At 41.0% G+C, this 17,445-nt stretch overlaps 1 protein-coding gene across 3 annotated transcripts in view; it reads left to right on the forward strand.

The window, feature by feature from the left end:
• The window catches only part of atrnl1b (attractin-like 1b), a 1,064,590-nt gene that overhangs the window by 795,820 nt on the left and 251,325 nt on the right, over positions 1-17,445 (forward strand). The gene's annotated exons all lie outside the window — the stretch shown is intronic.

The raw sequence follows: 17,445 nt of genomic DNA on the forward strand, positions 1-17,445 counted from the left end.
ACCCTTTGGTTGGAGGAACAACACCTTATATTCCGTTTGTGTAGCCTTAGTCCAACCTTACGGCATAAACATCAATTTCTCAAACTTCCAGTAATGCCTCCCCCCACCTTCATCATTTCTCATCCCCTTGTTCCTTTCTCACCTTATCTCCTTTCCTGCCTATCCCCTCCTTCTGGTGCTTATTCCCCCCCAGTCCTTTTTTCTTTGTTCCATGACCTTCTGTCTGTTTCACCAATCAACTTTCTAGCTCTTTACTTCATCCCTCCTTCCCTAAGTTGCACCTATCACCTGGCGTTCCTCTGTCTCTGTCTCCTCCCCCCGCCTTTCAAATCTACTCCAAAGTTTTTTTCTCCAGTCCGACCAAAGAGTTTCGGCCCAAAACGTCGACTATACTTTTTTTCCATAAATGCTGCCTGGCCTGCTGAGTTCCTCCAGTATTTTGTGTGTGTTGCTCAGATTTCCTGCATCTGCAGATTTTCTCTTGTTTGTGATAAAATAAGTCAAAGTCAGCATAGTTTCTGTCAAAGGAAATTTTACCTGACAGATCTGTTACAGTGTTTCGAGGAAGTAACCAGCAGGGTGGACAAAGGAGAAGCAGTGGGTGTCATTTACTTGGATTTTCAGAAGGCATTTGATAAAGTGCCACTCATGAGGCAGCTTAACAAGATAAAATCCTGTGGTTACAGGAAAGATACTGGCATAGATAGGGACATGGCTGACAGGCAGGTGGCAGCAAGTGGGAATAAAAGGGGTCTTTTCTGGTTGGCTGCAGGTGACAAGTGGTGTTCCTCGGGGGTCAGTATTGGGACTGTTACTTTTCACATTGTCAAGGTATCAAAAGATACAGGTGTCCCCCGCTTTTCAAAAGTTCGCTTTACGAAACCTCACTGTTACGAAAGACCTACATTAGTTCCCTGTTTTCGCTAACAGAAGGTGTTTTCACTGTTACAAAAAAAGGCAACGCGCGATAAAAGGCAGCACGCAAAAAAAAGCAGCGCGCGCCCTGAGCAGCCGCTCTCCCCCAAATTTGGAACTGCATTCTCGCCGGCATTGCTTAAACACGCGCCTGTGAGCAGCCGTTAGCAAGATGAGTTCGAAGGTATCGGAAAAGCCTAAAAGAGCTCATAAGGGTGTTACACCTAGTGTAAAACTAGACATAATTAAGCATTTCGATTGTGGTGAACGAAGTAAGGACAAAGTGAGCTTGGTTTGTGGAAGCTGACGAAGGTGATGTTGAAGAGGTTTTGTCATCCCATGACCAAGAACTGATAGATGAAGAGCTGATGCAATTGGAAGAGGAAAGGATAACAATCGAAACTGAATGCAGTAGCGAACGGACCGAAAGTGAAGTCGTCCAAGAACCGAACATGAAGCAACTGCGTGAGATTTTCTCTGCAATGATAAAGTACGACTTTAATTTTGAAAGGGAATGTTGGTTTAGGGCATATTTGCAGGATGGCTTGAGTGCTTACAAAGAAATGTATGACAGAAAAATGCGCGAGACTAAGCAGTCAAGCAAACCTTCCACATCAGCCACAGCAGACAACGAACCTCGACCTTCGACATCGAGGCAGGCAGACATAGATGAAGATGACCTGCCTGTTCTGATCGACAATGAGATGACACCCCAGTGTCCCAGCACCCCAACACCCGGGCCGCGGACAGATACCGATCCGCGAAGAATGCAGCGGTAGCCAGGAGGCACCCAGCACATCTTTAAGAAAGAAAAGCCGAAATAAACAAGCTAATTAATTAGGTGCCACCTGGCACGTAAATGTCGGCCCAGATCGGAGGCAATTGCTGATTGCGTCAACTCTGATCTGGGCCGACATTTACGTGCCGGGCGGCACCTAATTAATTAGCTTGTTTGTTTCAGCTTTTTTCTTAAAGATGTGCTGAGTGCATTCCAGCTACCGTTGTACCCCTGCATTCTCTGCGGATCGGTTTCGGTTCGCTGACTGGAAGGTGGGGGCCAGTGCACCATCCCAGCCTCCGACGACTCAGCCTAACACACTATCATCAGTGTGCTCGATGTCTTCCCGATTCCAGTAAGTGATACATTATTTCTACTTTATATTGGCTGTGTATTTTTACGTGTTATTTGGTATGATTAGGCAGCTTCATAGCTTAAAGGTTACTGGAGAGCGCTTGCACCGTGTTTTTGCCAACAGCGCTTGCGTGAGATTTTCTGCCAACAGCGCTTGCGTGAGATTTTCGCTATGGAGAACAGTGCAGTAATGATTGTGGAAAAGTATTTCTACTTTATATAGACTGTGTATTCATCATATCATTCCTACTTTTACTATATGTTACTGTTATTTTAGGTTTTATGTGTTATTTGGCATGATTTGGTAGGTTATTTTTGGGTCTGCGAACGCTCACAAGTTTTCCCATATAAATAAATGGTAATTGCTTCTTTGCTTTACGACATTCCGGCTTACGAACCGTTTCATAGGAACATTGTACCTTCAGGTGGCGGGGGAAACCTGTATAGTGAAAAGGCAGGTGTATGGTGTTGAGTGGGATCCAGGATCAGCCATGATAGAATGGCAGAGGAGACATGATGGGCTGAATGACCTAATTCTGCTCCTATGTCTTATGGTCTTGTGGTTTTAGAGTCCTTGAATCTGAGTCCGTAGGTTGTAAAATCAGTTCAGTGTTGGGCTGAATGAAGTTATCCACCCTGAATCAGGTCCTTTTGGTTGGGGCATAATAGCTGGTCCTGAACCTGATGGTGTGGATCCTAAGGTTCCTGTTTCTTCTTCCTAATGCCAGCAGCAAGAAGAGAACATGGCCTAGATGGTGGATCCCTGATGATTTACTGCAACAGCACTGCTTGTAGTTGTGTTTAGTACTGGGGAGGACCTTTCCCATGATGGACTGAGCTGAATCCACTGCCTTTTGTAGCCGTTTTCTTTCTTGGGCATTGGTGCTTTCATACTAGGTCATGTTGCAACCAATCAGCATTCTCTCCACCGTGCATCAATAGAAGCTTGTCAAAGTTTCAGATGCTGTGCTGAATCATAACAAACTTGTAATAAAGTAAAGGTGCTGCCATGCTTTCTTTGTAATGGCACTTACGTGCAGGACCCAATGACAGATTCTTTAAATGACAATGCTGAGGGATTTACTGTTGCTGACCCTCTCCACCTCTGATCCCCTGATGAGGACTGGCTCATGGACCACCAGTTTCCTCCTCTTGTACTCAACAATCATCTCCTTGGTTTTGCGGACATTCAGTGAGAGTTGTTGTAGTAGCACTATTCATCCAGATTTTAAACCTCCCTCCTAAATAATGATTTGACCAACAACAGTGGTGTTAGCAAACTTAAAATATGGTATTAGAGCTGTACATAGCCTCACAGTCATGTGTAAAGCGAGTAGGTCAGAGGGCTAAACACACAGCCTTGGGGTGCGTCTTTGCTAATGGTAATTATGGAGGAGATATTGGGGTCTGCAAGTGAGGAAATCGGGGACTAAATTGCACAAGGAGGTATTGAGACCTAAGCATTGGAAATTATTGATTAGTTTTGATGGAATGATAGTATTGAATGCAGAGATGTAGTCAGTGAAGATCAATCTTCACTGTCCATATGTTCCAGGACTGAGTGAGGAGCCAATTAAATGGCATCTGCTGTGGACCTATTGTGATGATAGGCAAATTGGACCAGATCGAAGTCGCTTCTCAGGCTAGAGTTGATGTTTCATCACTAACCTCTCAAAGCGCTCCATCACAATAGATGTCAGAGTTACTGCACGATATTCATTAAATTATTCACTTATATTATGAAGAAAAAAGACATTCTTGAGCACCATTATGATTGAAGCATACTTGAAGCAGATAGGTTCTTCAGGCTGCCAAAGCGAGAGGGTGAAGATAACAGTGAACACTCTGGCCAGCTGATTAGCACAGGGCTTCACGGTTCAGCCAGGTACGCTGTCTGGGCCGGATACTTTCCATATGGAGTCACTAAAAAAAATTGCCAGGTGAAGCATAGACCTTACTCATTTAAGGAACAGTTGTGCAGAAAAGGCACTGAAACAGTTTTTGCAGCTGATTTTACTTTCCATATATGGTAGAGGACAGGCAATTCCTCTGTGAAAGTAAATTATTAGAACTAACTGGACAGTTAGGATTATTTTAAAATTGCTGGAGTCACTTGTGCTTTTATTGTACTTTATACTTTTAGAACGTACAATCATCACGGCGATATTTGGTTCTGCGCTTCCCACTCCCTGGATTACAAATATTAAATATTAAAAATAGTTAAAATTAGTAAATATTAAAAATTTAAATTATAAATCATAAATAGAAAATAGAAAAATGGGAAGTAAGGTAGTGCAAAAAAACTGAGGCAGGTCCGGATATTTGGAGGGTATGGCCCAGATCCGGGTCAGGATCCGTTCAGCAGTCTTATCACAGTTGGAAAGAAGCTGTTCCCAAATCTGGTCGAATGAGTCTTCAAGCTCCTGAACTTTCTCCTGGAGGGAAGAGGGATGAAAAGTGTGTTGGCTGGGTGGGACGTGTCCTTCATTATCCTGGCAGCACTGGTCCGACAGCGTGCGATGTAAAGTGAGTCCACGGATGGCAGATTGGTTTGTGTGATGTGCTGCGCCGTGTTCACAATCTTCTGCAGCTTCTTTCGGTCTTGGACAGGACAACTTCCATACCAGATTGTGATGCACCCTTGAAGAATGTTTTCTACGGTGCATTTATAAAAATTAGTGAGGGTTTTAGGGGACAGGCCAAATTTCTTTAGTTTTCTCAGGAAGTAAAGGCACTGGTGGGCCTTCTTGGCAGTGAACTCTGCTTGGTTGGAGCAAGTCAGGTGATTTGTGATATTGACCCCGAGGAACTTAAAGCTTTTGACCTGTTCCACTTGCGCACCACCGATGTAAGTTTGGTCGTGCGATCCGCTACTCCTTCTGAAGTCGACAACCAATTCCTTCGTCTTGCTGACGTTGAGGGATAGGTTATTGTCTTCGTACCATGCCACCAGGTTGTTAATTTGCTGTCTGTACTCAAACTCATCATTACCCGAGATACGGCCTACAATTGTTGTGTCATCAGCAAACTTATATATTGAGTTCGATGGAAACTTGGCTACATAAATGTGGGTGTACAGTGAGTACCACAGGAGGCTGAGTACACAGCCTTGTTGGGCACCGGTGCTCAGAGTGATTGTAGAGGAGAGCTTGTCCCGTATTTTTACAGCCTGGGTCCTGTCTGTGAGGAAGTTGTAGCCACTTTGAATTAACTTTAATTGAGTATTTTTCTCCAAGCTGAAGTGTGCTGGGTATTATACAGCCAGTTAGAACAAACCTACCACAATGTTAGCTTACAATCATACTATCATAATGGTCATCACGGTAGCTAGGCGATTAGCGCAATGCTATTACAGCCTTGAGCATCAGAACCTGGAGTTTAATTCGGGTGCTGTCTGTAAGGACACTCTTTATGTCTTCCCCGTGGAATGCGTGGGTTTTCGCCGTGTTCCTGTTTCCTCCCACAGTCCAAAAACATATCGGGTAGGTTAACTGGTCATCAGAAACTGTCCCGTAAATAGGTTAGGTTTAATGAGTGTTGTGGAGTGTTGGTGTGGCTCGAGGCGCTGGAAGGGGCTACTTCACGCTCTATCGCGAAATAAATAAATAACTGGAGAGTAACCCACAAGAATAAAGATGGAGTTGTGCTGTCATAAGAGCATCAGTAAAATATCTTCCATTAAGGATCCTCTGTGAATGTTGCAGGTTGAATTGAACTATAAGAAGTCAGCACCTCCACTGTATTGTGGCTCAGGCAACCTACAAATAGAAGAGATTAGAGGCGATCTTCTGTTCTTTGCATATTAGGGTTTGAAGGCAATGGTAGTTACAGCTACAGTATGTACTAATTGTTGAGGCCATTGCTGCATTTTCTGCAGTGGGTATCTCAGGGACCTGCAGGTGAAACGTGTATAAATATCAACTAATCCAGTAAAATCTTCATGAAGAAGTGAAAAAGTAATGTGACAAGTTCAAAATTTGAAGTAATTTTCTTATCAAAGTATGTTTATGTTCCCATATATAACACCTTAAGATTTATTTTCTTGCAGGATAAAAAGAAATGCCATAGAATTTGGAAATAAATGCAGTATTTGGAATGTTGGTTTCGAGAGGGCCCTGGATGTTGAAATGCTTTTCTCTTTCATCAGACCAAAGACATCTTTGTGCTCTTGTATCACTGTAACACAGTACACATATTAATAGCCCTGACATACAGTATGCCATCTGATACAGAGAAGCTGAAGTGATCACCTCAGCATTCTGCACGAAGCGTGCTACTTGAAGCTTGCTCCAGCTCGGATGTTGACATTTCAGACCGTCCTGGTTGAGTTTTGAGTTAGAATGACAGGAACAAGTCACTCATCACCAGCACTGAATGACTTTTTATGCACTGAAGTGACCAGGAGCTGTTGAATTATTCATTTATATTATGAAGGAAAAAGATATGGATCAATTTGGACAGTTGTGCATCTAAAATTCCCAACCAGGCTGATTGCCATTAAGCAACAATAAAGAACAATGGCATTTGCAAAGGGGCATCTTTGGAAAATACAATTGCACTGTAACAAATGCTTCCTTTTAATGATTTAGAATTTTACAGTCCTAACCACTTCATAAACCAATTCAGATGTTTGGACAATGATCAGTCTAAGATAACAATTGGTAAAAGTAGTAATCAGAAAATAAAACATTGCAGATGCTGGAAATCTGAAATTTGAAAAAAAATGGGAATAGTTGCCAGGACAAGCAGTATTTGTTAAGAGGGTAAGAGAATTTCTTCATGGGAGTTAAGGATCCGTTGTGCTTTTTAATTCCCATGAAGTAGAAAGAACTGAAATATATATGGGCAGCGCTAGAAGACAATACTTGTGATTTGATTTTTTAGTAGCAACAAAAAAGAGAAAACTCTGAATCTATGAAGTCCGAAATGAAATCAAATCTACAGTGGCATGCAAAAGTTTGGGCACCCCGGTCAAATTTTCTGTTACTGTGAATAGCTAAGTGAGTAAAAGATGACCTGATTTCCATAAAGCATAAAGTTAAAGATGACACATTTCTTTAATATTTTAAACAAAATTACTTTTTTATTTCCATCTTTTATAGTTTCAAAATAACAAAAAAGGAAAAGGGTCCAAAGCAAAAGTTTGGGCACCCTGCATGTTCAGTACTTAGTAACACCCCCTTTGGCAAGTATCACAGCTTGTAAATGCTTTCTGTAGTCAGCTAAGAGTTTTTCAACTCTTGTTTGGGGGATTTTCGCCCATTCTTCCTTGCAAAAAGCTTCTAGTTCTGTGAGATTCTTGGGCCATCTTACATGCACTGCTCTTTTGAGGTCTATCCACAGATCTTCGATGATGTTTAGGTCAGGGGATTGTGAGGGCCATGGCAAAACCTTCAGCTTGTGCCTCTTGAGGTAGTCCATTGTGGATTTTGAGGTGTGTTTATAATCATTATCCTGTTCTAGAAGCCATCCTCTTTTCACCTTCAGCTTTTTTACAGACGATGTGATGTTTGCTGCCAGAATTTGCTGGTATTTAATTGAATTAATTCTTCCCTCTACCAGTGAAATTTTCCCCGTGCCACTGGCTGCAACACAAGCCCAAAGCATGATCGATCCCCCCCTGAGCTTAACAGTTGGAGAGGAGTTCTTTTCATGAAATTCTGCACCCTTTTTTCTCCAAACATACCTTTGCTCATTGCGGCCAAAAAGTTCTATTTTCACTTCATCAGTCCACAGGACTTGTTTCCAAAGTGCATCAGGCTTGTTTCAATGTTCCTTTGCAAACTTCTGATGCTGAGTTTTGTGGTGAGAATGCAGGAAAGGTTTTCTTTTGATGATTCTTCCACGAAGGTCATATTTATGCAGGTGTCACGGCACAGTGGAACAGTGCACCACCACTCCAGAATCTGCTAAGTCTTCCTGAAGGTCTTTTGCAGTCAAAAGGGGGTTTTGATTTGCCTTTCTAGCATTCCTACGAGCAGTTCTCTCAGAAAGTTTCCTTGGTCTTCCATTCCTCAACTTGACCTCCACCGTTCCTGTTAACTGCCATTTCTTAATTACAGTATGAACTGAGGAAACGGCTACCTGAAAATGCTTTACTATCTTCTTATAGCCTTCTCCTGCTTTGTGGGCATCATTTATTTTAATTTTCAGAGTGCTAGGCAGCAGCTTAGAGGAGCCCATGGCTACTGATTGTTGGGACAAGGTTTGAGGAGTCAGGGTATTTATAAAGCTTTGAAATTTGCATCACCTGGCCTTTCCTAATGATGACTGTGAACAAGCCATTGCCCCAACAGGCTAATTAAGGCCTGAGACCTTGGTAAAAGTTATCTGAGAGCTCTCTAAAATTGTACAAAACAAAAATAATACACTATTCTTGCTTAAAACGTTGAAAAGAATGTTTCATCTTTAACTTTATGACTTTTGGAGATCAGTTCATCTTCTACTCACTTAACTATTCACAGTAACAGAAATTTTGACCGGGGTGCCCAAACTTTTGCATGCCACTGTATTTGATGAATAGTAAATGCCAGAAAAAAATGTTGTCTGTCATGCATATATAAAAAAGTTGCTGTTCATATTGTGGTATACAAAACTTTTTTTTTTGCATCTAAGAATTTAATAAAAGTATAGTTGCATAATTTTTGTTGCTTTTGATGGTATAAATAACATTGCAGCTTTAATTCAAAGTAGCCATTTAAGTCTGATATTAACAGTGAAAGGATTTTGCTGGGGTGTGGCTTGTCCACAAACTCTGGCTGATTTTGAACCTGTTAGGATATAAGAGTAGAATTAGACCGTTGGGTCTGTCCCACCATTCCATCATGGCGGATTTATTATCCTTCTCAATTCCATCCTCTTGCCTTCTCCTTCTAACCGTTAACACCCTTACTAATCAAGGACCTATCAACCCACACGTTAAGTATGCCCAATGACTTGGCCTCCATAGTCGTCTGCGGCAATGACTTCCACAGAGTCACCACCCTCTGGCTAGAGAAATTCTTCTCATCTCTGTTCTCAAGGGATGTCATTCTATTCTGAGGCTGTACCCTCTATTCCTAGACTCCCCCCACTATTGGAATCATCCTCTCCACCTCCACTCTATCTAGGCCTTTCAATATTCAGTAGGTTTTATGCTTCTAAATTCCAGTGAGTACAGGTCCAGAGCCAGCAAATGCTCTGCATGCATTAACTCCTTCATTCCCTGGATTATTTTCATATTTGATCCACTGAAATGAGTCTGAAAGGTTACTGCAGGATTGTGGGCAGGCGGTCTAGAAAAGCAGTAATTAAAGTGGGGGATTTTCAGAACTTATTGTTGCTTCAATAGCCACTGCACAAAATCTTTGCAAGGGAAAATTGAGACCACCTTCTGTCTGCACTTGGTTATTGGGTTGTAAAGCTTAATATGAAGTCCATAAGACCATAAGATATAGGAGTAGAATTAGGCCATCTGGCCCATCAAGTCTGCTCTGTCATTTAATCATGGCTGATCCTTTTTTTCCTATCCCCTGCTCAACCCCAGTTCCCTGTAACCTTTGATGCCATGTCCAATCAAGAACCTATCAATCTCTGCCTTAAATACACCCAACAACCTGGCCTCTACAACTGCACGTGGCAACAAATTCCACAAATTCACCACCCTTTGACTAAAAAAATTTATCCGCATTTCTGTTTTGAAAGGGCGCCCTTGTATCGTGAGGCTATGCCCTCTTGTCCTAGACTCTTCCACGACAGGAAACATTATTTCCACATCTACTCTGTCTAGGCCTTTCAACATTTGAAAGGTTTCAATGAGATCCCCCCCCTCATCCTTCTGAATTATGGTGAATACAGACCCAGCGCCATTAAATGTTCCTTGTATGATAACCCTTTCATTCCTGGAGGCATCTTCGTGAATCTCCTCTGGACCCTCTCCAATGCCAGCACCTCTTACCTCAGATGTGGGGCCCAAAACTGTTCACAAGACTCAAGGTGAGGCCTCATCGGTGCCTTATAAAGCCTCAGCAGCATATCCTTGCTCTTGTATTCTAAACCTCTTAAAATGAATGCTAACGTGGCATTTGCCTTCCTCACCACTGACTCAACCTGCAAGTTAACCTTCAGGGTGTTCTATACAGGGACTCCCAAGTCCCTCTGCGTCTCAGATTCCTGGATATTCTCCATGTTTAGAAAATAGTTCACACATTTATTTCTACTACCAAAGTGCATGACCATATATTTTTCAATATTGTATTTCATTTGCCACTTTTTTGCCCATTCTCCTAATCTGTTGAAGTCCTTCTGCATCCTACCTGTTTCCTCAACACTACCTGCCCCTCCACCAGGTCCAACTGTTGACCATTCAAATAAAGCTTATTTATGCTTATTAATATGTTATTTTTTTTTCTTTTTGTTGATGTTTTTTGCATATTGGTTTTTTGTCTGTCCTGTTGGGGTAGTCTTTCATTGATTCTATTATGTTTTTTGGATCTTTTGAGTAGGTTTGCAAGAAAAGAAATCTCAGGTTGTATATGGTGATGTATATGTACTTTGATAATAAATTTATTTTCAAACTTCGTAGCCACTCAGACACAAGGAACTAGTTTTATGCCATTAATTTGAATATCACAAACATAACGGAGGGCTAGAACTTGAAAACCCATAAAACTGCAGATGCTGGAAATATGAAATAAAGCAGAAAGTGCTGGAAACACACAGCCATTCAAACAGCATCTGTGGAAGGAGAAAGAATTGTATTGAAAACCCTTCATTAAATTGCTCCTCTGCTCACCAAGTACATGAGATGTGGCCAGACAGCCTTGGCATGCATGTACACAAGACTGACACTAGTCACCAGAACCATGCAATATTGAAAAGTTGAAATGGTAGTTACAGAATTGCATTTTAATATGAGAAGATGTTATGACTAGCTTTATGGTGCTGTTGTCAATGTAAAACTGATGCCATCCCAAGCAATTTATTGTCATTTTATAATCTATAGCGACTACTCCCCCAAATCTAACCAAGTTTGCTTAAGTATTAGATTCAGCTGACATAATTGTTGGAGAAAAGAGCAAATATCTAGGGCTGATGTAAGCACTGTAAGATGACCTTGCTGTGACTTGTGATATACTGGAACTGCACACCAGGTACTTACCAACCCATTAGGTTTAATATTCTGGTTTGGCTTTGTGCAGTTCTGAGATAGAACAGGAGGTTACTTAGTATGTGATTCATTGAACTGGCTGTATTTATTCACTAATTGCATGATTAACTCAGCAAAAAAACAGAAAGCCTGGCAACAACAAGGATAATTTTTCACATCTGTGTCAAATACCATTAAAATTTCGATATCCGATGTGGAAAATCTATTGGTTCAAGAAGCAACCATGGGGAATTGGTGGATGATAGAAGACCAGTTGGTCTGTTGAATCATAAACTACTAATCTCTAGCCCATCTTAAATCCCACAGTGCACACACACCCCTGCTGAGTTGGCCACACCCTATCACATCTCCCCCATAGAAACATAGAAAACCTACTGCACTATACAGGCCTTTCGGCCCACAAAGCTGTGCCGAACATGTCCTTACCTTAGAAATTACCTAAGGCTACCCATAGCCCTCTATTCTTCTGAGCTCCATGTATCTATCCAGGAGTCTCTTAAAAGACCCTATCATATCTACCTCCACCAACGTCGCTGGCAGCCCATCCCACGCACTCACACACTCTCTGTGTAAAAAACTTACCCCTGACATGTCCTCTGCATCTGCTTCCAAGCACCTTAAAACTGTGCTCTCTCGTGCTAGCCATTTCAGCCCTGGGAAAAAATAAACCTGCGTGACCATGTAATCCACTGAAAGAGACGGCAGGAAAAGAATTTTAGAGAGTTCCCTTTAAATTCTTCCAGGTTGTGAAAATTAATCCAGGGGTCTGCATGGACCAAATATTATGTTAAAAAGAAATTCACTGACTTTTATTTTTTTTACTTTAATGAAATATAGCATGAAATGGGGCCTTTCGACCCTTTGAGCCATTCTGCCCAGCAAACATCAATTTAACCATAGCTTAATCATGGGACAATTTACAATGACCAACTAACATAACAACCAGTATGTGTCTGGACTGTGGGAGGAAACTGGAGCACTTGGAGGAGACCCACATGGTCACAGGGAGAATGTACAAACTCCTAGATGTGACTCCTCTCAATCGGTACCTCTTGATGGCACAGAAAGTCAACAACCTTAATACAAATACATGTCACCAAGCCTTGGATAGAACTAATAAGTTAATTTATTTTCAATGCCTATGCCAGATATATTCTTAGTGTGAATGTTTTCCTAACTTTGCAGTTGTGAAATGAATTGCATGACAAGGGGATAAAAAGTCTGGCAAGCACCTATTTTTGTCCTGAGAGCTGGGACGTGCCAAACCACAAAAGAATTGCTGAGACCAGAACCAAGAGTTAACAAGAATTTTTTGTTGTTACTGAGCCCATCTTGACTGGCTGTTATATAAAGAATTGGATGTGAATGTGATTTCAATTAACTTGGGTTTCTTTCAGCTTTGCTTCTTGTGAAATAAAGCAAAGCAAGGAGGACTTCGTCAGGCAAACTCTGATGGAATGAGATCTTCATTCTATTAAAAGCAGGATACAAAAATACAAATTTTACTACTTAGAAATGCTTTCCAGAGATCTGAAGCTTGTGAGCAGGGTATTAAGGCAGTCTTTTATTCATTGCAATCTATCCAAGTCTAACTGTGTGCTATTTCTAGAACTTGTTAACCGTAGAGGTAAATATTATTTGTCATGCTGTATCTCTTAATTTTTTTATTCTGCTTTTGTATTCAAGTGTGCAATTTTATATTGGTAACAGTGTAAGTAAGATCAGAAATTGGCTTTGTAGCAGTTGTAAATTCATTTGTTTGGGATCTGGCATCACTGGCAGGCCAGTGTTTCTTGCCCACGTATTCCCATGAGAAAATTGTGGTGGGCCTTCTCTTTGAGTCACTGTAAAGCCTCTGGGATTTAGATTCAACCACAATGAAGGGCCAAGTAAGTATGGTACATTACACTGCAACCTCTGCACTCCAGTTTAGGAAGAAAAAAAAGAGTTGTTAATGAGGTGCCAGTCAAGTAGCCTGCTACGCTGGATGGCATAAAGTTTCTGAGATTTGAACATAAAAAGTGCAGTTTCAGTTGACATAAATTTATGTGTTCTAAACGCAGTTGTCTGGGTTAACCTTATTAAAGCTTTATATTGTAAATATGACCTACACATTGAAGTAGTCATTCCAGTGGATGTTATAGTAACCAATATTATCTGTTTAATTTCTGCTTAACTTGGATTTTTATCAAAGTATAGAGTTTGCACTTTAAAGCTACAAACCAACAAAATATATGAATCACTACGGCATAGAAGTACATGGACATTATCACCATCATAACCTCTGTACTAATCAACAAACTCCAAAACATGGGCCTCTGTACTTCTTTCAGCAACTGGAACCTCAGCTTCGTCAATGGAAGACCGTAGTCTGTGCAGATTGGAATTAACACCTCCTCCTCACTGACAATCAACACTGGTGCACTTCAAGGATGCGATCTACTCTCTACACGCACGACTGTGTGGCTAGGCACAGCTCAAATGCCATCTATAAACTTGCCAGTGCACAGCTACTGTTGGCAGAATTTCACATGGTGATAAGGAGACGTTTAGGAGTCAGATAGATCAGCTGGCTGAGTGGTGTCACAACAACAACTTTGCAATGCGTTCCTCCAGCATTTTGTGTGCGTAACCTTGTATTCAACATCAGTAAGACCAAAGAATTGATTATGTACTCTAAGAAGGGGATATTGAGGGAACACAAACTAGTCCTCATCACGAGATCAGCGGTAGAAAGGGTGAGCAGTTTCAAGTTCCTTTCTGTCAACATCTCTGAACATCTAACCTGTGCGAAACCTATTTATGCATTTACAAAGGAAGCACAACAGGGGCTATATTTCATTAGGAATTTGAAAAGATATTTTATGTCACCAAAGACTCTAGCAAATTCCTGCAGAGTTACTGTGAAGAGCATTCTAACTGGTTGCATCACTGTCTGGTACAGAGGGGGATCAGAGAGAGCTGCAGAAATTTACAAACTATGCCAGCTCCATCATGGACATCTTCAAAAGGCAATGCCTCAAAAAGGTGGCATCCATCATTAAGGACCCTCATCACCCAGGACATGCTCGCTTCTTATTGCTACCATCAAGGATGAGATACAGGAGCCTGAAGACACACACTCAATGTTTCAGTAAAAACTTCTTCCTCTCTGCCATCAGATTTCTGAGTGGACAATGAACTCGTATGCACTATCCACACTTTTTCTCTCTTTTTGCACTACTTATTTAATTTAATATATATTTTTGTTGTCATTTACAGTACTTTATTATGGATTGCATTATACTGCTTCATAAGACAACAAATATCATGACATATGCCAGTGATTTTAAACCTAATTCTGATTCTGATTTTGGGTGGTATAGCTGGGCAATTATAGGTTGTCATACACATGATAGGCTGAAGAGCCCATTTCTGAACTGGATGACTCCATGGTCCCGTAAACGGAATTTTTATTTAGTGTTTACATTGCAACAGAATGTTCCTTTGTAAAGTTACGAAACAGTGACTCTAATTCCCCTCCAATGTTGCTGCCTGACTCCAGCATCTCCAACATCTTGTGTGTTACTCAAAATTTCCCTTGTGAGCTTCCTGCAAATTACCATCAAAAACTGGCATCAAAGCACAAGTAGGAAACGGGTCAGATAATCAAAAAAATTGCCAAAAAGAGAGAATTTAAGGGCAAGCCATAATGGTGAAAACAGAAGTAAATTGCAAAGAGGCTTATGGAGTTAAGTCCAGGCCTGTGGTTTTTGTCTTCTAAATGGAGAGTAGAGATGTGGATGGCCATCATGTTGGGTAGACTGCAGATGCTGATCTGAAGCATGTTGGAATAATGAAGTCTCAAAGTAACAGACACCAGTAACTTCTTCCAGTGAGCTGAGATCTCAATGCTATGGATGTAGAATCAGAATCAGGTTTATTATCACCAGCATGTAACGTGAAATTTGTTAACTTAGCAGCAGCAGTTCAATGCAGTACATAATATAGAAGAGCAAAAAAAACATAAATAAGTAAATCAATTACAGTATATGTATATTGAATAGATTTAAAAATGTGCAAAAAACAGAAATACTGAACATTTAAAAAAGTGAGGTGGTGTCCGAGGAGATGTTCTCAGAAGAGCTCAAGCAGTTCGATCACTCATACTAACAATAAGAGAAAGACAACTCAGAATCCTCAGGCACATCATGCGGAAAGATGAACTAGAAACACTCATACTCTCCGGAAAGATTGAGGGAGTAAACCTAGAGGAAGACCTCGGCTTATGTACATCAAAAGCATAGCCAGGTGGCTACATATCGAGGAAATAGAAGTCATCCAAAAAACGAAGGATAGATCTATATGGAAAACCATGGTCACCAAAGTCCGCACCGGATATGGTACCTAGACAGACAGACAGTGTCCAGAGATTCAATGTCTATTTATGAATCGGGTGGCAGAGGGGAAGGAGCTGTTCCTGAATCGCTGAGTGTGTGCCTTCAGGCTTCTGTACCTTCTGCCTGATGGTAACAGTGAGAAAAGGGCATGCCCTGGGTGCTGGAGTTCCTTAATAACGGACACTGCCTTTCTGAGACGCTGCTCCCTGAGGATGTCCTGGGTACTTTGTAGGCTAGTACCCAAGATGGAGCTGACTAGATTTACAACCCTCTGTCACTTCTTTTGGTCCTGTGCAGTAGCCACCCCCCCACCACCCCCATACCAGACGGTGATGCAGCCTGTCAGAATGCTCTCCGTGGTGTATCTATAGAAGTTTTTGAGTGAATTTGTTGACATTTTATGTAGATATTCTTAGCAGTAGTATAAATATATCATCCAGAATTAATCTGGATGTGTCATAGGATGCATGTTTAGCAGTAGCCTGGTTCAGTTTTAGGGTTGCCAGGGAATGAGATTAAGGTAATGGCGAGAAAACAGTGATTGCAACCAAGACCAAAGATGATGATTTACTCTTCTGGTATTTAATTGGAAGTTATTTCTGCTTGTCTTTTATGCATGTTTGGTCATTCTAACAACTTATAACAATGGAAAAAGATGCAGAGATTTAGACATTCTGCTGAAGGGTCTTCAAAGTGAAACAATAACTCCGTTTCTCGCTCGATGGATGCTGCCTGGCCTGCTAAGTGTTTCCAGAGTAACTACAGTTGTTTCAGAGATTTCAGCTTCCATATGTCACGGGTTAATGAGATGTGGTGGGATGATGAAACTTGACTATAGTATTGAGGTAATCAAAATAGCATTGGATATAGTTTGTGATCTTTCATAACTCAAGTTGCAGGAAGTGTAGCCAATTGTTTTTTAATCTTTAGTAATAGTTATTATACCTTGTGTAATTTCTTTAAATAGTAATCTTTATTAAAAGCATACTTGTATTTTTCAACACAAATTCCATGTCTCACACAACATCAGCACCTATAGAGAGCCAAAACTGGTTTAGCATTTTCTGGTGACCTGGAATATTAGGCTATCTTTCTTCATTGCAAATGCTGACATATCTGTTGGCTGTTTTCAGCATCTCTATTAGAAAATAAATTAACTTGCCACACAGCACACAGGAAGATTTGATCATTCTGCAGTTGTGTATGGTAGCTCTGTTAATGTTTAATGCATTGATTCAGTGAATACTGTGGACCTACCTATGCCCAGAAGGATTTGCTTCTTTAAGAATGAGGTCAACAAACTGAATCTCGCATGAGCATAAACAAGCAGATTACTCTTTATAAAATTCAGTTATAAACCTGAATGGGAAAGTTTTACCTTTCCCCATCAGCCTTGCCTGGCCATTAGCATTCAAAAAATCTTTGAATAGTTAAATGTTTGGAAATGTATGAAATACATGACTCTGGTTTCCTGCAAAGGAGATCCTCTCTAAATTATAAACCACTCAAGTTAAATCAAGTCACGTTTTATTGTCATTTCGACCATAACTGCTGGTACAGTACACAGTAAAAACGAGACAACATTTTTCAGGATCATGGTGCTACATGAACAATACAAAAACTATGCTGAACTACGTAAAACAACACAAAACTACACTAGACTACAGACTTACCCAGGACTGCATAAAGTGCACAAAACAGTGCAGGCATTACAATAAATAATAAGACAATAGGCACAGTAGAGGGCAGTAGGTTGGTGTCAGTCCAGGCTCTGGGTATTGAGGAGTCTGATGACTTGGGGGAAGAAACTGTTACATAGTTTGGTCGTGAGAGCCCGAATACTTCGGTGCCTTTTACCAGATGGCAGGAGG

This window comes from Mobula birostris, chromosome 21, assembly GCF_030028105.1.
Source record: "Mobula birostris isolate sMobBir1 chromosome 21, sMobBir1.hap1, whole genome shotgun sequence".
NCBI lineage: Eukaryota > Metazoa > Chordata > Chondrichthyes > Myliobatiformes > Myliobatidae > Mobula > Mobula birostris.